Source organism: Palaemon carinicauda, chromosome 4, assembly GCF_036898095.1.
Source record: "Palaemon carinicauda isolate YSFRI2023 chromosome 4, ASM3689809v2, whole genome shotgun sequence".
NCBI lineage: Eukaryota > Metazoa > Arthropoda > Malacostraca > Decapoda > Palaemonidae > Palaemon > Palaemon carinicauda.
In genome coordinates this window covers 172,062,714-172,084,064 of record NC_090728.1, presented here as the reverse complement: position 1 = coordinate 172,084,064, position 21,351 = coordinate 172,062,714, and the positions used below count along the sequence as shown (strand labels likewise).

General features: G+C 39.9%; 1 long non-coding RNA gene and 1 other non-coding gene across 2 annotated transcripts; both read left to right on the top strand.

Annotated features, from left to right (window-relative positions):
* On the top strand, positions 1-20,741 carry LOC137640196 (uncharacterized). Its single transcript, XR_011044317.1, has 3 exons — positions 1-70; positions 4,562-4,781; positions 20,420-20,741. It is a non-coding gene; the product is annotated as an uncharacterized lncRNA (long non-coding RNA).
* Positions 14,881-14,985, top strand: LOC137640333 (U6 spliceosomal RNA). The gene has a single exon (XR_011044340.1). It is a non-coding gene; the product is annotated as a U6 spliceosomal RNA (small nuclear RNA).
* Positions 20,742-21,351: the final 610 nt, after the last annotated feature.

Genomic DNA, 21,351 nt, shown 5'->3' with positions numbered 1-21,351 from the left:
TGACAGTCATTCCACGATTTCACTAACAGTAACCCGGTACAGAAATCTTTCCTTGCATACGCCATTTTGGGTAATTAAACGTAACATTTTTTTCTCAAAGGTTGATATTTTTTATTTAAATACCAATTTTGGTAATTGAAAGTCTATTTACAGTTATTAAAAAAGATGTGAAGAGATATGTTATTTGCTAAGTGGGTAGGCGGACTTCCTTTTGAGTAAGGAGTCATAGGCCAAGAGAGTTAGTTTACCCTCGGGTATCATAATAGTTTAAGACGGGTAAAGCTTTCCCCAAGTCCCATGTACTGCGCAAGTCTAAGTATAATGAATAAAAAGTTTGAATAGGCCATATAATGAACAATAGAGGATTCTTCGAGTTAATTATAGAACAGTGGGTGTCGGTTTAGTATGTGGCCTACCTTTTTTTCTGGTTTAATATGTCGCCTACCCGTTTTATATTATTTAGTATGTCCACATACTAAAACATAGAATTTCGTAGACCATATTCGAAAGGTAGGCCACATACTAAACCAGCACCGAACAGTGCTATATGTTATAGTGTAACTCGCAATTAAATAGATCTTTGCAAATGCACTATTTTGAATCCCATTTACTACTGGCTGAAACCTCTATTAACATAGTTAAACATTTTAAATTTCTGTTTTGCTCTTATTGTCATCGCACTTGCCATATGAGCCTCCTCCCGCCCAGTACAGTAGTTCAGTTAAGGACATAGGTGGTGTTTCTGTTGTAAGTTACTTATTCGAAGAGAATAAAAGGCCCAATATATTAGATTCGAAACCTTAAGGTTATTTGTTTTATTGGAATATACAATGTAATTACAGTTAATATTTTTATATAATGAAAGGTATGTTAGTTTTTGTGGGTTAAATTATAGTAGAATCCCACCCACTTGTAATTTATATTTTTTCTCGGATATAACACATAAAATAATACTTTCATTATAATAAATTACTATGTAAATTCATAATAAGAGAAAACAGTTCAAAGTTGGAGCAAATGTTTTTATGTTGACCAGGCTGACATGAGTCTTTTTATAGTTTATATTTGACATCTGTTTTTGACGTTGCTAATAGTTTATATAGGACATATCTGTTTTGACGTTGTTACTCTTTTAGAATGATTTATTGTTAACTTGTTCTCATCATTTATTTATTTCCTTATTTCCTTTCCTCAGTGGGCTATTTTTACCTATTGGAGCCCTTGGGCTCATAGCATCTTGCTTTTCCAACTAGGGTTGAAGCTTAGCTAGTAATAACAATGATAATAATATACTTTAATTATTAGCAAACTGGAATTTGCCCAATAAAATGGACGATTGCTGGCTAGTTCAACATTTCAATGTATTATAATTTATGTATTGGTCAATGAAAATGTGACTGCTCATTCTTACTCTATAACTACATTTTTTTTTTTTTTTTACATTTGGAAGACTGATGGTGAGTTATTGTGCATGTGTAGTTTGCATTCTCTTTTGCCAGCTGTTCTTTTTTTGTATGACATTATCATTACCCGAGTTTATTAACCATTTACAAGCTTTCAAATATTTACGCACAAGCTCCCGGATGTTCTACAAGTCATTTTTTTTTTTACCCTCCCCTTCAATATGAACATCACCACCATCACATAGATGCGACAATTGGAAAATATAATCTATTTTGAAATTTTGTATTTTTTTTCAAATTTAGTGTAATTTCATATATGCTGGCAATTGATTAGTGTGGAAATGCTCTCCGTTTAGTGTATATCTATTATTGCTTGTATGAAAGTAAAAAGTAACCTGAAATAATTGGTATTATAGAACAAGGGAAAATCTTTACTGATGTTATTTTATTTACAGAATCTCCTGTATTCTTTGGAAATATTTCCGTCGCAAATAGATAATTGATGATATATTAGCAATACATTTTACGGTAATGGGGGCCACACAGTGGGAACCAGGGTTTTGGGTGGGGAAAATTTACTGGGGAATTGAAAATGGCAAAACTAATATTTTTCTCTTACGTATTTGCGAGGATAATGTATTGACAAGAATTTATTTTTTTTCACGTGTTTTACCTGATAAAAATACATACAACAACAAAAGCACTGGGTGGGTTTATTACGAAAAATTACCCAAAATTTTTACTGAAATACTTGTAAAATTCGCTATGACAAAGAAGAGATCCCATTGTTGTAATAGTGTTATTATATAAAGTGCATAAGGGAAGCCATTATTAGTAGTTTACTTGTAGGACATTTTTTATTTAGTATTAGTGCCCATAAGGAATAGGGTAGAGTATTATTTGTGATTTCTTACGTTTACGCTTGACCCCAGCTAGACGTTTACGCTTGACCCCAGCTAGGTTATGTGATATGGGAAGAGTGGTCAAAGCCCCCAGCTAGGTTTATGACCTGGGAACTACTAGGTTAGTTGGGGGTGTGTTAGGTTTTGTGGCCTTTTGAATCAATCTCAAAATTTACACTTTATTCAAGAAAAACTTTCCTTATGAGAGTTTTTTCTTACAGTTAGTGTTTGCAATAAATTTTTACCCTTATTTCAGCTGTAAGTAGTCACATTTTCTGGTTTCCCCCACCCAATGCACCAGTTCCCAGCTGTGTCTTGGAAAACGGGGGGATAACGGGGCAACGGCGTATTTGTGGCGGAATTAAAGGTCAAATTTGTTGTATGCACACGTTTTATTTTAAGAAAAATATTTTCTATTATATATGTTGCCCCATACATGGGACTTGATGGAAAGCTTTTCCCATCCTAAATTGTAATAATATCCAGGATAAAATTTCGGTAAATGGTACTTTAATTTCTAGCAAAATACATGAACCATATACTGTGTTTTTTCTACTCGCTCTTGTGTTTTATGCATTTCTGACCATGATTATTGGGGCAAACCACCCGTTTGTGTTTTTGGACTCCCTTATACAGTATAGACAATTATGAGGGACCCCAGTGGGAAACATGGTTTTTTCAGGTGGGGAAATGCCAAAAACCAGGGATTTGCAGTAATACTAATTGTCAGAAATGCAATATATATACAAGATAACCAGTTTGAAAAATATATGATTCATGAGAGTGGCTGAAAATTAAAGTATCCCTTTTTCATGACTAACTTAACATCTTCTAATGGTTTTTTCTCTTCCGTGGCTTCTGTGCTCTCAAAAATTATCAGTACATCACTACTACTATGTTCTGGAAATTGGTACCTGTTGAGCTGCGCCCGCAAGCCCCATGAATCATTATTTGGTAGAATTATAGAATAAAACGGCACAACTTTTCTAATAGGAAAAACAGCTTTTCCTTCAGTAATGGACCTTCTTCATGATGGACACAGATGGGAACATGGGACTTTGTGTAGAAAACGTGACAAAATTTACTTGATTTGTGAAAGGCCACAGAACATAACAAACCCACCTATCCTAGTAGTTCCCAGGTCACTGACCTAGCAGGGGCAAGCCCCTTGGAGCCCCCTTCTTAGGTCACAGACCTAACTAGGGGCAAGTCTCCAGGAACTCCCTTCTCAGGTCACAGACCTATCTGGGGGCAAACCTCCTAGACCCCCATTCCCAGGTCACGAACTAAAAGTACATCACTAAATCCTTACATTATGATAAAGTACAGTAAATCACAAATTAATCCTTACCAGAATCAAACTTTAAACACTTTAACCTTTGATGGATAACACAATCAGCTTTTAGATATTTTTTCAATACACCAGGAGTACCGTGAAACTTGGCTGTAGCATCAAAATAGCCATAATGGCATCTATTACACTGTTACGTTGGGACCCGTAATGCACACTCAACATGTAACATAGCTACAAAGGAACTGAAGAGTTGTCCTAAGAAAACTAGGTGTGGCACAGAACTGCCTACGTCACTCAAGCATCTAGACTTGCCAAAGGTAAACTTCATCATATGGTAGGGTAAGGGAGGAGGAGGAGCTACAGTACTTACAAATGAACGAACAGGAGTAATTTCATAGGTAGAAAGTAGAAAGAAATCTTGTGCTCAGGAAGTATAAAGTTGTTTTTGCGCAACAAGTTATGCACAAACGCACGAGTGAGATAAATATTTCAGGGGAAAAGGATCCCCATGTTTTGTGTAATTTTTCTTGGATTCTTTATTCATCCCAGAGAATAATGTATTGATAAGAAAAGGTTAGTTTTACCATTATTTATTGATTGGCCAGTAAATTTTCCCCGCCCAAACCCCCAGTATCCTCTGGGTGGCTCCCATTACCGTGGAGTATATAGTGTTAGGTCATATTTTAACAATTTTTGACGGAAGTAAAGGTAATTTTTAAAGAAAACGAGTTTTTCTATATATATCCACATTTCTTTATCAGTAAAGCTTTTTCCGTTCTATGATACCCATTCTTTTTCTTATTTGTTTAGTTTGTATTAACATCTTTTCATGTCAAAATTCTTTCTATAAATGTAGTTATGGTACACATGTTTTTTACCTACAAGAGATCCCTGTTTCATATTTAATTGCTTGTTTATTTTGTATTGAGACATTTCAAACCTCAAACAATTTTTTTTTCCAGATGTAGTTATGGTAAGCAATAAAACTAGACCGTGCTGTGCCCGTGACATCACCCCCACAGTCAAACATTGTCAATTGCAAGGAAGCTTTGTCAAATCTCATCACCAGCGCCCCCTCCAGGAGGTCTTACAAGAACAGAGGCAGGAAAAGGCGCAAGAAATCACCGCCCATTAATAAAATGCCTGGAGGTCTAATTGGACCTTATTCCATTGTGCCACAAGGTTAGAAAATTTTCAGTTTTGTTTATCTTCACAGTTAATGTATACTATAATTACTAGCAAAACTGGAATTCGCTTAAGAAATGAAAGAGTGCTGGCTAGTTTTCATTTTTCTATGTTTAATGGGGCCTGGGCTTAATAACTTGCATATCAGTCAATAAAAATTTTGTCGTATTTCTCGCTCTGTCCATCGTTTACATTTGGAATAGTGATTAGGAGTTACTGTGCATGCGTTGCTTGCATTCACTTTTGTCAGCTGTTCTGGTTATTGTACTGTATGATATAATTATTACCTGGCTTTTTTAACCAATTATCAGCTTCTGAATATTTTTGCACAAATTCCTGTTCTACAACAGCCATTTTTTTCCACCCTCCCCTTTAGTTTCAGCCTGACTGCTGTCACTTAAAGATGTGTCTAAGAAGGAAGTACCACATATTTCAAAATTTAGTGTAATTTCACCTTTGGTAATTATGTTGAAAACGCTCTGTTCAGTATATATACTGTATCACTATTGTTGCTCATGTGAAAGTAAAAAATATCCCCAAAATAATGACCCACGGGGCTTGCGTGCGCAGCACATGATATGTACCACTTGCCAGAACATAGGAGCTGTAAGGTAATGCTAATTTTGCCACAGGGGAGCCAAAACCATTAGTAGGAAGTGATGAAAGGAATTATAGATAATTATACTTTAATTTTTAGCCTCTTACATGAATCATACATTTTTGCAAATTGTTATCTTGTATTTATTTTGCCTTTTTGATCATTATTATTGCTGCAATTTATTAGGGTTTGGCTTTTACTCACCCAAAAACCATAGCATCCCACTGGGGTTCCTTATAAATGTTGGTTTCATTATAGAACAGTGCAATATTCGTAGGGCATTGGAAATCGCATAATTAGATATATCTTTGTAAATACTGCACAGTACACTATATTTTGAATCCCATATAGCCTGCTACTGGCGGAAACCTCTTTTAACGAAGTACGTTACCAGAGTTTAATAAAAAAATACCAGTTTTGCTGCTTTTGTCACTAAAGCACATACCACAGGAGACTTCTTTCACCTGGTCCTGTAGTTCAGAAGAACACTGATAGGTGGTGCTTCTGTCGTGAGTTACTTTTTTGAACAGAATGAAGGTTCCAACATTTAATATTCTGAACATCATCGTTATTTATTTTCAATATTGAAATATGTCAATATTGGAATTCCTCTTAAATATTAATGGAGTCTTATCAAGGGAATTTCCAGTGAACAGCGGAGTATTCCCAGGGAATGTGTAGTCACCTATATTGTTTATCCTCCTCATGGATTTTGTAATACATAGAACAGTCAGAGATGACAAAGAAGGATTAGACTGGATTGGTGATAGGAATTTAGCAGACCTAGAGTATGCTGATGATGTCCTTGTTACCAGAACACCGCAGGATTTGCAATGCTTGCTTACCAGATTGCAAGAAATATCACACGAGGTTGGGCTGAAGATAAATAGAAGACAGACAAGAGATGATGAGAACAGAGTATGGAATGGAAGATGAAATATCATGGAAGGAAAAAGGATTAATGAGGTAGAATCATTCAAATATATAGGAACTATGATCTTCAATACAGGGGCTTTAGAATTAGTTTAGTGAAAGATTGAAAAAAGCCCTCAGAAAGATATTGGGAGTTAAATGGCAGGAGAGGATTAGATATGAAACCATGAGAGATTACTTGAGTACCATATGTGGATGAGATCAGGATGATGCGTATATGGAGATGGTTTGGGCATGCTCTTTACACTCCCCAAGGGAGATTAGTTCACCAAACATTCAGCTTGGCTCCAGAAGGCACTAGAAGAATTAGAAGACCCAGGGTTACATGGCTGAGGACTATGAAGTGCGAAGTAGATGATGAATGGAGAAGTATTGAATTAAAAGCTCAAGATAGATGAATTGAAATCTAACCGAGGCCCTTTGCATCAATAGGCATAGGAGATGGTGATATTGATTGAAATAAGTAATATAGTTATAGCTCTTATTTTATTTATCATGTTTCACAAGTAGTTCTTCATGCTGACCAAGTTGAACAATGCCTGTTGATGGGAAGCAGAGAGCGCTGCCCAGAGGTTGGGGAATTTCCCCTTCCCCTCGGGAATTCGATTCATCCATTCCTGCCCTCAGTTAGGTAACCCTGTCAAGGGGAACATAGAGAAAAAGCTTTGACTTCGTTCTCATGCAACACGGTGCAAATCTTCAATATGAGATAGAGCTCGTTGAAGGGAAGAACAAATTGCTGCCTGGAGGTATGCCTCCAGGTTCTGGGATTTTCCTTTCCCTCACCAGAAATGCAATATACTGTATATACAAGATAACCAGTTTGAAAAATATATGGTTCATGTGAGTAGCTGAAAATTAAAGTGTCATTTTTTTTATGATTCACTTAACGTTTTCTAATGGTTTTTGCTCTGCTGTGGCTGGTGTGCTCTCAAAAATTACCAGTACATAACTGCTCCGATGTTCTGGAAAGTGGTACATGTTGAGCTGCGCTCGCAAACATCATGGGTCATTATTTGGTAGAATTATAGAAGAAAACGACACAACTTTTCTAATAGGAAAAACAGCTTTTCCTTCAGTAATGGACTGACACAGGTGGGAACCTGGGACTTTGTGTGGGAAAACGTGACAAAATTTACTTGATTTGTGAAGGAAAAAGGATTAATGAGGTAGAATCATTCAAGTATATATGAACGATGATCTTCAATTTTCCCTCCACTAGCCACTGTTTGGAAATCTTCTTGCTTCTGGGGAGTATCGCTGACAGCGGCAGCAAAGGTTGGTTGTATTTCCCCTCTATAGAAGACTTCCTTCACCTGCTCGGTCTTGCCTTCGAGGGATTCCTCCGACAGGAATTGGATTCGTCCATAATTGCCCTTCGTGGGGTAACCTCTTTAGGTGAAACCCAGAAAAGAGTTTCAGCCATGCTTCACAGATAGTGCTCCATGCCGACCTTCAGCTTGAACAATGCTTGTTGATGAGAAGCTGAGAGCGCTGCCCAGAGGTTCGCCTCCAGGTGTTGGGTTTTTCCCTTTCTAGGGAAAGTCCCTCCAGCAGCCACTGTTCGACATTCTTCCTGCTTGCGGGGAGAAATGTTGACATCGGTAGCAGAGGTGGGTTGTTTTTTCCTGTCCGCGGAAGAGACTTCCTTCACCTACTCGTTCTATCCTTCGGGGGATTCCTCCGGTGGGATTTGAATTCGTCCATTCCCATTCATCCCGCTGATGTCGTTTAGGTAACCCCTTCCGGGAGGGGGGGGGGGGGGAACCCAGAGAACAAGCTTTGGCTTCGTACTCGTGCAACTCTTGATATCAACCTTCAATTTGAGCTAGAGCTTGTGGAGGGAGGGTAGTGTGTGCTTCCTAGAGGGTTGCCTCCTGGTGATGGAACTTAACTTTCTGAGGGAGAGTCCCTATACCAGCCACTGATCAGCAATCTTCCTCCTTGCTTGAGAATTACCGACAGGGTCATCGGATGTTGGTCACCTTTCCCGTCCCCAGGAGTCTTCCTTCACCTGTTAGGTCTTCCCTTTGGTGGATTCTGCCAGTAGGAATTGGATTCGTCCATTCCCTGTTCTTTATCTTCGAAAGTAGCCGTTCGCACCAACCAGTGATGTCACTCTCCTCGTCAGCTGGTGATTATCATTTGCCAGGCCGTTCACCAGCCCCAGTGTGCTGTTAGTTGATCGCTGCTTCCAGATTGCCGTTCTCCGGCTCGCCAATTGCCAGTTCCGCCTGCCTACTCAACATTCACTGCTTGCATGCTCAGTTTGCCAATTGCTGTTCACCAGCTTGCTGTTTCAATATCTTGCCGATCACCAACCAATGATTGCCATCGCCAGCTTGACGATAGCCGTCTCTGTCCGCCAAATCACCGTTTGTCAGGTCGCCGGTCACTAGATCACTGTTTGAAAGCTCACGGATTGTGCTGGTCAACGTTCGTCAGCCCGTCATTCTCTGGCTTGCTTATCGACAGCTCATTGTTCGCCAACTTGCCGTTTGCTGTTTGTCGACTTGTGAACGTCTGTAGGCTGCTCAGGATCATCACTAGTCAGTTCTCCTCTAGGTTGCTGTTAGTACTAGCAACCACTTAAAGCACCTATCGATTATTCTTCTGAATACTTTGCCTTGTGGGGTAAATTCACTTTCATGACGATCTGTGCTGAGACCCTCTCTTCATTGAAGCTTTTGCTTCTCGCGAGTCTCTCACTTATCGGAGAGTACTCTCATCTAGATGACATAGATCGTCTTCCCACCTCTCGTTTGCGCTGTTGCGGTAGCTTTCCCACATGTAGCTGGAGGAGTTTAGCAAGGATTTCCTGGTTGGAACCTAACCCAGCACACTCCATCAACAGCTGGGCTAATGTACAAGGGGTAACCTTGGTGCTCAATACGCTTCTCGCCTCATGGATTTTGTTGCTTTTCATTTGGAAGATTTCTTTGTTTCCCATGTCATTCTCCAAATTTCGAAGAACCCGCAAACATGTGGCTAGGCTTCTTCATCGACTTAAGCTCGTTCGCAGACTTTTATCTCTCGTGAATGTGCATTATTCACCTACACTTCATTCCTACTACAGAATGGCTTACATGCCATATGCCGCAAGGATGAGGTTAATGCTTTCGCTGCTACCTTCTCCCTTGTTTCACATTATCGTACATGTAAATGACTACCTTACGAGATGATTCTGCTTAGATAGGACATGCGCTAGTTGCGCTGGTAGAGGCGAATTCCTTGAATTATCTCCTTCACCAGCATCGGGAGACAACCCCATGGGTTTCATTCCCTCGGAGTTTAGGGTATTGAATTCAGTTCTAATGCTATAATTATAGCAACTTGGTTGCTAAGATCTTCCTTATGCATCAGAGTATCTGGTCAACCCTTAGAGGGGTGATCTAAGAACACCAGAGGTTTTCGGTATTTTGTGTGCCCCTGGTCTCTGTCGGAATATGTGCTCTCGGAGGAATTCTTTCCCGGTGAGACATGTTTGGCCAACTCGTCACTGGACTTGGTCTTGTTTCTCAATCCTTAGACAATGACACACTTACGTAACCGAAGTGGTCCCTTCAGCCGAACATGTTCTATAGGGATAGCTTCTTTTCTTGTCCATGAATGTTTTCCAGTAACAGGAAAAACCCCTCCTATGAGCTCGAAGTAATTCTCTCTTTTTGCCATGGACAGAGAGCCTGCATACAAGCGATGAGAGCATACACTCCTGACTCTTCCATCCTCCTTTGGTAGGTTGAAAGTGGTTCTCTCTTTATCCTCATGAGCAGAACATCGGTTGCACAGGAAGGCTTGGTTAATCAGAATACTGCCGAGCTTCAGCGGTCAATTCTTCATACAGAAATATCCAGTTTTAGCTTCTTCTCGGGACTACGAGTCATACAAGCAGTTAGCTAATGGCTTCCTGTAAAAGTTCGACCACTAGGACTCATATTCCTAGTCTTTTCCTGGAGATCCGTTATCAGGCCTGTCATATCAAAGAACTGTGCTTCAGTTTAGATAGTACCGCATGTTTTTACCCTAGGGTCCACCTGCTCCTTCAGAATTGGCCTTGTTCTCCGAAGACTTCGGAACAATTGGCTGATCCTAATAGTCTCGAGCTCTTCCGAGACCACCTTGATTTACAATGATCTGAAGAGTAAAACTCGTAACAACTTAAGTACAGAGCAAATACGGGAAAACCCCGGGTAAAAGACCAGCCAGTTGGTCCGGACTTCCACCCTCCTACAGGGTGAGTCATCCCTAATAAATAGCGTAAGGTTTGTATTAGTGTAAGAACAAATGTCAAATTTGAAAGAAATTTGCATTTTCCAAAATGTATACAAACCTGGAGCTATTTATACAAATTGGCCCGCCAGCACCTATCCCCTAAGAAGTCCTGCCTGCAATAAAAAGTGGCTAGACAACACAGGGTTAGTGCTGTATGTTGCACCTTGCATAAAATCTTGTTGCTTGTTTCAGCTTCGCTGAAAGTATAATCTCTAATAAATAGCTCCAGGTTTGTATATGTTAGGAAAAATACAAATTACATTAAAATTTGCCATTTGCTAGTGAAGCGAGCATATAGTAGCAAAAACCAGTAAATCTTAACTCAATTAATTTGGAAAGTATTTGTAGTACAATGAACCCCTATGAACTACTGCATAGAAAATGTTATGGAAATCCATTTGCGAGTGAAGTGAGCATGTGGCAGCAAAAGCAAGTAAATCTTAGCTCAATTAATCGTTTAAAAATGTATTTTTAGTATGATGAACACCTATGAACTACTGTATAGAAATGGGATGAAATTCCCATTTTCTGTGTGGCAGGAAGGCCTGGCTAAGAAAAGCTCCAGTGTTTTTCCCATGTTTCATTACTATTACTGTACTGTACTCTGTTCTGATTACAGTAGGCTATTTTTTTATTACGACTGGTTTTTTATGACTGGTGGAAATGATTTTTTTTTTTATAATAGTTAATTGTTCCGACACAGATACAAACCTTCGCTATTTATTAAGGTATTACTTTTGGCAACGCTGAAAATCGGCCATGACAATTTTAGTGAAGGATAATTACCCCATCCGCTAGTTAGCGGGAGGGGGTGGGGTAGACTAGCTACCCCGCTCACTCACACCTGTCGGTTGAGTAACCACTTTTACTTTTGGCTCGGTAGAGTGTGGATATGCCGTCTCTCTCTCCCGTTAACAAACTGCCTTGACTTTGTTACTTTTCCTTTTTCTTTTGTGTGCGGTGTGTGTATGGTTATTGTCCTGCTATGCGGACATGTCCTGGGATTGAGCAGCGGCACCTTCATGTCGTCCTTGGAGACAGACCCACTTCGTTTATGCCCGACTTGCCGGGGAATTCAGTGTTCGCGGTACAACACCTGCCTGTTCCGAGTGTAGGGAGTGGCCTGCCTCCCAGTGGGAGAGGTTTACGCGTAAGAAGAAGTACAGTAGTCTAAACGCGAATCTTCGCTTTCGGGTTCTTCCTTGAAATCGAAGAAATCGCGGGCTTCTGCTTCCTCTACGCCCAGATCTCTGCCCGAAGCTAATCCTCGACCAGGCCCTTCCGGAGTACGGTCGAGCAGTAGCGCAGGGCTTGTGACTCCAGGTCAACCCTGGGGGATAGACGAGGATGACGACTCCCCTAGTGAGTCGGCTCCTTCTCTTCCCCCAGGGAGTGCCTGTTCCTTACCAGACCTTGGGTCTGGTTCCAACGCCGAGGAGTTAGCTAACCTACCAGGGGCGGTGGCAGGGCTCTCTCCAAGGAGGGCTTCCCCCTTCTTCCTACCTACAAGCCCGGCTTACCTCTTACACCTATTCGGCACTGCATCTTCTCTTACGAATTCTCAGGACTTGTTCTTGAACTCCCTATCACCATATGTTGACATTGTTCGGACAGCTTCGCCAGCATCCACAACCATGACTTTGAGCAGAAGTTGTCGTCCAAGTATTGTTATTTCTTCTCCTTCTAAGCAAACTGGTTGGAAGCCTACTGTAACTACACGTTCTATGGTTCTGCACGTTTGTTACACGTCCCACAGCCTTGCCACGTCGTCAGGCTATCATTATTGTACATGCCACTGTCCCTGTGTGTACCTATGAGCAGGGCTTTCCTCTTACACTTGGGTACTCAGCACCACTTTCCTCTTTCGAGTTCTCAGGACTTGTTCTGGAACTCCCCATCACTTTTTGTTGATGTTCAGAGCTTTGACAGTGTCTGCAACCACGATATTAGCCAGACTGAGTTGTCCAACTATTATTATTTCTTCCCCTTCCTAGCAAACTGCACAGAAGCCTACTGTAGCAACTACAAGTTCTTTAATTCTGCACATTAGTTACATGTCCCACAGCCTTGCCATGTCATCAGACTAACATTTCTGTATATGTAGCCATCTCTGTGTGTGCTGATGTGTCTGAATGCGGCGCTTTTATAGTGCGTGAAGGTATTCCTCCACAAAGTGGCTATGATGCCATGTCACACAATTATTTACACTGATCGTGCTATCACTGCCCAAGTTCATAAATGAATGGGACACACTTGTGGTTTTGTTCCTTTATCAACTTTGGCTGAGGTAGCATCTACCCACAAACCTCAACTACTGTACTCAGTGCTGAGTGTGTATGGGTAACAAGAGCTCACATGTCTGTTGCTAGCTCATGGCCTCTTACAAGATCGAGCTCTTGTTTTCTCTACAAGGCAAAAAATCGGCTTACCCAACCTGAGTTATATAAGAGTACATTCTGAAAGGTTATGTACAGTAAATACTTATTTCCCTGATAATACGTTTGGTTACAAGGTTCGTGTATTTCCTGAGCTTGCTCAAGGCTATGCAATCAGACGCTTCACCTGTCTTCTTCAGTGAATTATAGGTCTTAGAGCTTCTAGCATTTGCTTCGTCCAAGTTCTTCTATTACACAACACTATGGAAGAGTAACCTAGAACCATTCTCCTTGCAGGTACATGCTATGAGATCTCACTGGCACAAGTGTAAGATTTCCTTGTGTCTTGCCATTTTGTTTCGTCTTTATGGAAATGTTCTGATTATTCTCGGTCTGCAAGGCAGGGTGTCTCATTCTTACTTTTCGTGATTGGAATTTTCCATCGGGATCAGCTGTATGCTGCGATTGCAAAACCAACGATTGGGTTCCTTAAAAGGGTTTGCTGTGATTGGCAAATTTACGATCGCCTACTGCGATTGCAAAATCTATGAATGTCTGCCGTGATTGAGAAGTCTATGAATGTTGACCTCTATTAGAAAATCTACAAATATCTACCATGAGTGGGAAATTGGAGATATCTACCACAATTGGGTAAGGCATTGGGAAATCTACGAATGGGTAAGGCAGTTTGGAACAACGCGTTCGTCGACAGTTATTGGGAACCATACAACTGCTTTCTGAGGCTGGTACCTTAGGGTCTTGTACAGTATAGCAACCGAGAAACTTGAAATAGGTTACAGATTAGGAATCATGCAATTGGGATCCACATGATCTGCAGCAATACGAGTACACTTGTGCCTCAAGGGTTCATCACTTTTAATCCACCAAGGAACTACTTTAGCTGTTCTAATTACCTGTTCCTTCACAACTCTACCATAAGGAGATGAGGAAGGAATCACTGAAGCACAGGACGACCATTCTGGCACAGTTCCTTGAGACTTGAGCCATTCCCTCTGCGTGGTATAGGGAAAGGAGTAGCACAATCTGACCCCAGGAAGGGTTTTTGATGTGCAGTACGAGAGCTCATGCTTCCAGTACCCGGTACTCGTTCTCATTTGAGACCAAGCATGAATGCTGCTGGTCGAACGTAACAGACGCCCTCCCTTTTTCCTGCCCGATGATGTTCCTGTCAAGTTTAAGTGTGAAACCATTGAGCAAGATTTTCCACCTTGTTGACTCTATTCCTCAATCTAGGTCTTCTCAAACTCGGGCCAATCTGTGACTTGAGTTTTCCCAGACAAAATTTTCCATCACTGATGCACTCGACTTAATGAAACAGGTGATTTCTTAATTATGATCTTTGCTTTCATACAAGTACTGGAGGCCACATCATGTGCACACAGTTGTTAGCAAGGTTCCTTTTAACCAAGGTCTCGTGTATATTTTCTCCTTAGTGTTCTAACGGTTGGTAGCCTTTTGGTTTCTGGCCTTTTTGCTGATGCCCTCCCCAATTGATCAAACCAGATGGAATGAGGGCAGTGTCCTGACATCTGAGTCCTCCATCATGGAGTCTACTTCCATGGCCAACTTCCACGTTATATTTGTCTAATCACTGGACAATCAAAGCTATGCACTGTATTACAACCCATGGTTTGTCAAAGCCCAAGTACAAGGAAGCAAACTGATTTCATTTGATCAAAAACTATGAACAAGGCCTTCTATATGTACCATTCAGCTTCTCCATGGGCTTTTTGAAACCTAGGGAAAAGGAATATGATTGCCTCCCACTTTGCCAGTCAAGGGAGTCAAGATGAACCCATATGGAATGCATTGGAAAGAGTTGCAACCTGGTTCTTGATTAGTTACTCATAAGGGCCTATACCCTTTCAGGATAACTATTCCAACATCCCTATCAACCTTTAGCAAGCACATACAATATACGAAAATTGTAACGGTACAGACATGCTTAGCATGGCCCCTGAGCAAGTATGGCATGCAAAGTACAGAAATGTTCCACAATTTTTTCTTCTTCCACTAGAGGCGACAGTCCTACAATGCTACCTGTGGACTGTGGAAGGATCCCTGTAACCCTGATATAGGAAGGGATGATATCACGCGATGGAACAGTAGACTGTCAACATGCTCCAGTCCAGGTTCTACCTTCCATTCACCTATTCTTCACCTAATGTCATATTTTCTACTGCCAGGGACTGACGAAGGACTTAGCCATCCAGGCAGAGGTTCAGGTCATGCTGCAGAAGGTCACCCTGGAGTACACACATGTACCTCATCATATGCACAAGCATGCATGCGTAATTTCACTGTGAGATTAACGACAGCTCCCTAAGATTCTTTAGTAGACATTTTCTAATGGAGAATGTGTGTGGGGCCGACAAAATTATTTTAGACCCTCCAGACGTGAACAAGTTGGTATGACAAACTTCGTCAAAGGTGGAGACTTCAGACACAGTCAAGCAAACGATCAGGTCGTTGGTCGATGGACCTCATGATGTTGGTTGATGTGAAGGCTGCCACTTTCAGATCTCAATCCATTACAGCTCCAGGAAGAAGCTCAGTTCTGTCAGGCTGAGCAGTGTGTACAAATTAAAAGTTCTATGCGCTGCAAGTCTCCACCAGTGTTTACTTTTATCAGCTTAGACATACACCAGCTGTAATTGTCTCCTTCTCTACCTGAATGACCTCCACTTGGACAAAATCTTCTCATTCAGTTATGATCTGGGGCTTGTGGTGAATTATGAAAAGTTAGCGTAGTGCCAAAACAAAGATTAATTCATGTGGGAATAGACATTGACAGCTTTGTTGTAAATCTTCCCACCTTGAGATGCACTAGCATCTTTTGAGAGGTGGCTTCGCTCTCTTTCAGCAGCCTCATCTGCCAACATAGGCTTGGTGGAAGGCCCTGGAAGATCGGTCCTCTGGAATGTCTCGTTCCAAATGGTCGTACAGTATCCACTTTCATTCCCTTCAATAGTAACTGAAGAGATATTGATCACAGGACATCGACCCCCAGACTCAATCTGAAATAATGCTGTATAGGACAGAACCTTTGAAGGACCCTCCCCTGCTATTGTGTGCACTGAATCGACTTGGTTCTGGGACGCATCACTAAGAGACGGTTAAGCGCACCTCTTACAATCCCTGTAGTTGGTACAAAGGACCAACAGAGTACTTCAATCCTATTTCTATTTCAAAGTATTAGGTATTTGAGTCGCTCTCCCCTTGCCCCAACTCTTTTGACTGGTCACTTGGTGGTGTGAATAAGTGACAGCACCACCTTAGAGACAAAGGTATTAATACTTGGTGGTGTGAATAAGTGACAGCACCACCTTAGAGACAAAGGTATTAATGGTGGCAGCTCTGCCAACTGGCAGTAGAGATCCATGAGTGAGCAATGTTCAACCTGGTCACTCTTAACACCCTGCTTGATTCCAGGCGAAAGAACATAGAAAGCGGACAAACTGAGCAGTAGGATGCTGATCATAGGTCTAGAATGGTCTTTGCATCTTCAGATAGCGAGCAAGACCCTGACATTGAAGGGTTCTTCGATTGTCAACCTGTTTGTAAACTTGTTAATCGGAAACTTCAAATATTCTGTTCACCAATGTCAGACCCTGAAGCAGCATTCGAGGCGGCCTTCCAACATCTTTGGGACACCATTGTCGTCTAAACTTTTCCACTATTTTGCCTGATAACAAGTGTCTTGAATTGAGCCCGGGCCACTCCCAACTCAGTATGGCGCTAATGTATTAAGAGTTGAAACGGCCCAAAGTAGAATGGTACTAAACTTCTACCCCTGCAGTAAGAGGATCTGAGGTGCAAGGCTCTCAGTCCAACATGTTCCTCCAACCACTTGCCTACAAATCCCACAATTCAGTGGAATCAATTTTGATTCATAAGTGGAGGTTATCCAGTATCTCCTCTCAGAAACACTTTTCGGTGAAGTTGCACAAGAGATTTCAGGATATACTCGGAAATGATCGACTTCAGTATGCTAAACCAAGTGGGCTACTATGGTTAAGGAAGTGAGCTTTGTCCTCTCTAAGCCCCTTTGCCATAGTTAGCCGAATGTTTACTTTACTTCCGAAGAATAAAGCTCTTCTGAGGATTGGCGGTGAGAGTTGATATTGTCACTCCAGTGGAGCTCTTCATACTCAACCAGAGTTTTGAAAAGACTTGTCCCCCGAGATGGGTGAGACCACCACCTTTGGACGTTAATAAGGTGTTACGATCCCTGTAGAAGACACCATTGAACTTTTGGAGCTTGCTTCACACAGAAACCTTCCCTCAAATGGGTTTATTGCTTGCATTAGCCTCCCACAAGCGAGTTAGCAAGCTTCATGGGTTTTCCTTTAGCGTTTTTTGTATCTTACGCTGGGGACAGGTCTCGTCCCTCTTCTTTCCTTAGCTTATGGCTGAAATTCAGAATCCTGCTCTTCTCAATACCAGGATTCCTTTGTCTCAGGAGACGAGCTATAGAGATTTACCCGGCAAGCTTGATCGGTTACTTCTGGGCTTTGTAAGGATGCTTGACTGCTACCTACAATGTACACAAACTTGACCTCACCTGCAGCAGCTCTTACTCAGCACAAAGATAATGTAGAAGGTGGAGACTGAATACAATTTTCTTCTTGCTGAGGTGGTGTAAATATTCCAGGCAGTCTTGTAGAAACACCAGATGATGTTTACTGTCCATTACCTGCGGAAATATGTCCCTAGACATCTTTTCTCAAGGACCTGTAGTAGGTACACGGAAGGTGGTATAGTTTAACGCTGCTCCTTTCACAGAACATGTTACGTGTTAGACTGGGATGTAAATGACGATTGACTGGTCCTTTCCTTTCACTGGCATCTTTCCCTTTATTGGTGCACAGCATCAGAAACCCTGTTAAACCTGGAATCAATTCGTTTGCAATTAAGCCATACGTTACAGGTAGCTTTTCTATTAAATGGTATAGAAGTGTCATTCCACCCACTCCTTACAAGGGGGAGTGTTTCTTAACCAGGTAAACCCATCACTATACTATACAATATGTATGTCTCAGTGTTACGACACACTTTTCTTCTCGGTGTCCAGTAACCAAGCAAACCCATTACTATATATATATACAGTATACAGTATGCTACAGATGATGAACCAAACAAAGGCATTAAGATACATATGCTACTTAGTTGGAACGAGACCAACCTCTTAGTATACACATGCCTCAGCGTTACAAGACACACTGCTCGGTGTTCATTATTGCTGACCTGCTGTTATAGTCAAACCACTGGTGTACAATGTGTAAGGAACCTGAGCTCTCACTACCTACAAGGTCAGAGTTTAGGAATCCTAGGATTAGTTTTACAGCCAGTTTTAAGAGGAACTTCTCACATAAGGATGAGTCTGTTAAGGGCAAAGGGTTTTATTTGCACTGGAATAAATGATGAATTTGGAGATAATTCCTATTTGCCTTAACTATACAAACCCAAGTTCTTTATTCATACTTTCCTGCCAGCACCACCCACTAGAAAGTCCTAATTACCATGCTCCTCGGCAGGTAATTGCAGACCCCTGTTTGCACCTCATTATAAACATATACAAGAGGTGCCTGGGTACCTGAAAGCAGGTGTTCTCACACCTATTGCTAGTGCTCAGTTTTGTATCGGAGTACAGTAGTGGAACTAGGTCTCCACATGCTGGACCCCTATGAGCTAGATCTTCACTTGCTGAATCTTTCAATTTAAAAGAGATTCAGATTTTGAAGTGAGAAAAAACTCTAGGGTAAGCATCAGATTCCCTGACCTGTTAAGTCATGTACAGTGCACTTTTCAATGGGAAGAAAAATCTGTGGTTTGTTACATAAAGTTGTTTTTAACTCCTAAGTTAGGGTATAATTTTGATATAACTGTAACAACTGTTTATTTAGATGCTATAGGTAATTATTTATTAAGTTTAGTTGCATATCTTGGCAATATCACATACTTCATTAAATGCTTTATATTACTGATGTGTTTATATGAACTCATTTTCCAATCCTAATACCAGTACAGAAATATTTTAAACGTTATACTTCCAATTCACCAAGAGGAATACAGTAAAAGACTAAGTCCTGATTCTATTATGATATTTTTATTAATTCTTAGGGGTGTAGGATAGATGGCCATTGTTTGGTAGATTAATTATTAGATACACTATATAACCTGAAGCTTAGATTCATACAAAACACTAAATACTAGGAGCTTGCAATTGTGAATCATGCTAACTTTTTCCAAAAAATTCTGTAATTTGTTAGTTGATGTAGAATAACATTAATAATTTTGATTAGACAAAGATAGGTCGGTCAGGGGACAAAGGCAGGATAGTGTAGCCAATAGTGGATAAGGGCAAGATTATATAATTAATGAATAAGGTTAGATAGATTTTTCATTGATTTTAGGTATCATTGGTTAATCATTAGCAAAAGACATATTGTTGCTCTGTGTTTAATAACATTCAGATGTGTGTCTGGTAAGACCAGATTGTCGGTTTCATAGTGTTGGGTAGGTTAGTCCAGCGATGAAGTATACCCAGTAAGTCAAAAACAATAACGTAGAATAATCTCATCAATGAACTGATCGAGACAAGGTTAGTGTGTGTGTGTGTGTGTGATGTTTTTCCTTAGTTTAAGGCAAGGCGAGTAAGATGGTGAAGATGGGTAGAGCAAGTTGGTTCAATGATTGAAGGGTAACCAGAAAATCAATAAGATACCTGGAGTTAGTTTATGGAGAATCATTACAGTATATAATACTGAATTATTTAGTTTCAAGTACAAAAATGATACATATACTTGATAAAGTTAGGCAGTTGCAGGTCGTTTTTTCTGCTTTTAGGAGAGCGAAAAAGCCACTAATTCATTTACATAGCACTACACGTTTGTATACTAAGCAATATTTTACATCTGAAACTCTTGGTGTCAGTGATTTCTGTGTTTGCTCAGAATTTATACATAACTAATTTTATAGCTATAATATAAGTATTGTGTATTTGACCAGGTATCCCCTGTAGTTTAAGGTGGAATGTTTTATTCGGGGAATTATGGCTTATTGAGTGCATCTTGAACAGGACCTCCACAGTCCTGCTCTGGATGGATAAGGGGAGACCTGTTAGTCAGTGGATTTCCAGAGGCTAGTCATTCGGTTATTGTAGTGAAGTATTTCCTTAGTATTTAGGTAATATTTTACCAGATGTACTTTTAGTCGTAATACTGCATTTGATTTTATAAATGGCATGGACATGTCTAGTTCGTCATTATTTGCATTATTTTATATTTAATACATTGAAATATTTTATGCTCTATAGATTATCATGCAGATTATTTTACCGAAAGTATAGGCTTGTCTTGATATTGAAGTACACACTTAAAATATTAGAACAAGACTTATATATCTCTATAATTAACATCTTTTATTTGTTTCAGACTAGAATCATCAAAAGAAGAAATTTATTTATAGCTGCTGCTAAAAACACAATATTAAACTGAAAGTTCATGAAATATTCCTATGGATATCAAGATGAAGATCAGGAGCGGATAATCTACGATATACAGAAAAACTTCTAGAATGTATCCGAGGAAGACGAGATAAATTGGAGCAATTTCTGATTTCAAAAGGAGCACAAGTAAATCGTCTCAACTGAAGTGGCCATTCTCATCAAACATTCCTACAGTATTAAAATACTCTTATGAGAACTATTAGAGCACTAGAAATATCTTAATGCTCAATTGACCAGATACTGAGATTTTAAGGGGTTGTGTGTTACAATAGTCACTCCAGTTATATCCCATAGGTTCAGTAGCAATCACTAATTGAAGATGAAAATAAAACTAGTCAAGATACAGTAAATAATTAGAATAAATTTTTACAAACACAATATTACCAGATTATTTCAAGTTTTATTAAAAAGGGTTTATTTCTGTAAGCCGTAATTTGATTATTAAAGCTATTAACTTTTACTCAGTCAAGAAACAAGTATTTTATTGGCTCTTAATCTTTACAATGTCAGTGCAGATGAAGCTATTATTAGTTAGTTTTTAATTCCATGCATCTGCTAGATTTTTTTTTTTTTTTTAGTGAACTCTTAACATCAAAATATAATTTTAAAATTAGTCCAGATTAGCATTTAAGAGCTTTTTTAACTTTATAATTAAAATTCAGTCTGCAATTTCCTAATTATTTGATATTAAACAAGCATAATCATTAATTTAGTTCCCTGCAAACTAGTTGCTGGATACGAATATACCGAATGATAATAGATTCCTATTACCTTTTGAAATAATCAGCCATAATTATCATAGGTAATGTTAAATAGATTGGCTTTATATTATGTAGTATTGTAAATGTTTGAAAAATG